This window comes from Chenopodium quinoa, unplaced genomic scaffold, assembly GCF_001683475.1.
Source record: "Chenopodium quinoa cultivar QQ74 unplaced genomic scaffold, ASM168347v1, whole genome shotgun sequence".
Taxonomy (NCBI): domain Eukaryota; kingdom Viridiplantae; phylum Streptophyta; class Magnoliopsida; order Caryophyllales; family Amaranthaceae; genus Chenopodium; species Chenopodium quinoa.
The window spans coordinates 921,032-924,475 of NW_018744249.1; the positions used below are offsets into that span (position 1 = coordinate 921,032).

The 3,444-nt window shown below is 28.2% G+C and overlaps 1 pseudogene; it reads left to right on the forward strand.

Annotated features, from left to right (window-relative positions):
- Positions 1-1,708: 1,708 nt before the first annotated feature.
- Positions 1,709-3,140, forward strand: LOC110694834 (annotated as a pseudogene).
- The last annotated feature ends 304 nt before the right edge of the window (positions 3,141-3,444 follow it).

A 3,444-nucleotide genomic window follows, 5' to 3' on the forward strand; every position in this document is an offset into this window, starting at 1 on the left:
TGTGTAGTACTTACTTTATAGGACTATGTTTGATTATATTTTAATTTTTGAGCATATTTAGCCAATCATATTATTTGATTATTACATATATTTACCAAGAACTATGTTAAATTGTATTTTTACATTGTATTTGAAGTATGAGAAATTGGTTCTTTTTTTTCTTTTTTTCTTGTATTTAATATCTTTCGTTTTGTCCAAATATACACTTATTTAAATTCATTATTACATATTTTTGGTTTTTATATATATTTAGAATAATAATAGTATTTAAATGGTTGAGATCGATTTTAATAAACCAATGATAAGGATAAAGTGATTAAAAAAGTGGTCTTTTAACAAAAATAGTGTAAAAACACAATAAGTTTTTAATTGTGTTTTTACATTAGTTTTGATAAGGAATAATTTACAAACTATTTATTGGAAAAGATCAATCAATATTAATTGTGTTTTTACATTAGTTTTGATGACCCACCAATTTTTTATTCATACTCTTGTCTCATTTATTCATAATATAAAAATGATTCCAATTTCTACCTTTTGGTATTATAAAATCATATTTTATGTTTTTTGCACATTATTTTCATAAACTATATATAATGAAAGCAATGTGTTAAACACTATATAACATCCAAATAAAGAAATCAGTATAAGGATAATGTGATAGAATGATCTAACCTAAATGAAAATTAATAATAAAAATAACACTAAAGTATGTGAACAAAAAAACATCAGAACAAAATATGGATGATTAGAATTTAAAAAAAAATATAGCACCAATAGTCGATGTTGCCAATATATATTCAACTTTCAAAGTATAAAACATATTATTGCATAAAAATTATGCTCAATTGTTTAAAAAAATAATTAGACAGGCTAGGAGTTGAATGCTACACGTTTATGCTTAATATTATGTGTTGAGCATTTTTAAAAAATTAGATAGTATGATATTTTTTATTTTTTTAATCGATCACATTATTTCAAACAATTGTATATATGTTAACAGGACATGATACATACGTTTAGGGGGAAAAAAATTTACAAAATTTTTATTTGCATTTTTTCTTTTACAAGTGTTGTGTATAACATGTCACTAAAAAATTTCACTTTTAGATTTATAATATAGGTGAAAATAATATAAACTAAAAACCTGAATCAATCTAATCCTGTCACATTAAAATAAAATTTTGAAGGAACACATTAAATATTTCTTTAAAAAAAAGGCATGGGTCATAAATAGATAAATTAATCAATTAGAATAATTTATGTTAAGTTTTTATATCAACTGTTAAACTTCTATTTACAATTTTAAAAAAGATATAACAGATTGCTATTTACACTTTGAAAATTCATGACAGCTGTAGATTCACTAATTAAGTCAGAAAGACATACCCACAAATAAAATTAAAGAAATGTCTGATTAAAAATATTCACCATTAATAACAAATTTGCAATAAATCCATTGCTTGATTATATATTCCTTAAACAAAGGAAGCTAGAATATAGGAGGTTATAAGTTTCCTATTTCCTTAAACGGGATTTGTCAAGTAATTAACAAATTTTTTATGTTTTGTTCTCCTCAAATAGCTCTCGTGAAATGATTACCAATAATTTCTCCCTACATCTTCTTCTTTGTATCCCTAAACTTTATGGGACTTCTTGCTTGTTCTTGTAATCAAGCCATCATAAAAATCATTTACAAAGATTGATCCTTGACAGGATGGCCTTGTGGAATTCATCGTCCCATTTTCCACTCGTTGGCCTCCTGTCTTTTCTCCTCCTCCACCTAATAACAACCACCAACACAGCCTCTGTTGGGATACGCATTGGTGTAATTAGGCGGCCTTCAATGAATGCCCCTATCTTTCGAGAAGCCGCATGATATGTAAATTCAAAAGAATGCGGGTATAATGTTATGGACAAAATCCACATTTCCATGACTCTTGATGCAAACTACTTACGAGGAACTATGGCAGCGGTATTATCAATCCTACAACATTCCACATGTCCTGAGAATTTTGTTTTTCATTTTCTCTCTGCAAGGCATGAGCCAGAGTTATTTTCAAACATAGCATCCACCTTCCCTTACCTAAATTTCAAAATATATAGATTTGATTCTAATCGAGTTAGAGGAAAGATATCAAAATCCATTAGACAAGCCTTGGATCAACCGTTAAATTATGCAAGGATTTATCTAGCTGATATTCTCCCATTTGATGTGAATCGCGTAATATATTTGGATTCTGATATTATTGTCGTGGATGATATATCAAAATTGTGGGAGGTTAATTTGGGTGAGAAAGTGGTTGCTGCACCGGAGTATTGTCACACAAATTTCACAACCTATTTCACAGATGCATTTTGGTCAGATGGTATTTTGTCAAATACATTTCATGGAAGAAGACCTTGTTACTTTAATACCGGAGTAATGATAATAGATGTCAACCAATGGATAAAACAAGGCTATACACAAAAAGTAGAAGAGTGGATGATGGTGTAAAACTAAAGAGAATATATCATTTAGGATCATTACCACCTTTCTTATTGATCTTTGCTGGAAACATTAAAGCAGTTGATCATAAATGGAACCAACATGGTCTTGGTGGAGATAATTTTGAAGGGAAATGTAGGAGTCTTCACCCTGGACCAATTAGCTTACTCCATTGGAGTGGAAAAGGAAAACCATGGTTGAGGTTAGACTCGAGGAAGCCATGCCCTATCGATCATTTATGGGCACCATATGACCTCTATCGCTCATCAAGGACATGGTTAGAAGACAAATAATATAATCAAAATTTATATTAGAATGAAACTAGGAAGAGAGAGAGTTTTATTGATACTTTATGGAGGAAAAGATCCAACCATAAGTTCAAGGATCATGATTGTACATTACACTAATGAGGGGTCAATTTGTTTTGTGCGCATCCAGTGATGGGTTGAAATTAATTTCATTTTCTTTTTATTTTTTAAATGTATAACAATGAATTAGGAAATTTGATTTTCTTATCTCTTTGTACATATATACTCTTCTTTATATTCTTCTAGCTAGATATAGTTTTTTTTCCCCTTGTTGATATTTAGGTCTTTTAACCTTAGTTAACCATCATGGTTATGTTAATGAAAGCAATTCTAATTGACCTTGTTATTTTGTATCATACATCAAAAATTTTAGGAAGGAAAAGAAAGTAATAAATTTATTAGATATTGTAATATAAATTAGATATACTGTAAAATACATTCAATGAGTAAAAACAAATTTGAATGTTAGACATTTTGGTTGCTTCACATTTGTTCATTTCTTAAAGTATTACAACTCCTAAATTTCTAAGACAGCTTTAAAAATAAGGTTATTATAAATATTTTACCTTAGCTTACACATCAAGTACATGAAAATCCCTCTATTGAAATAATAATCTAAACAACTTATAAAAATATTACATAATTAAT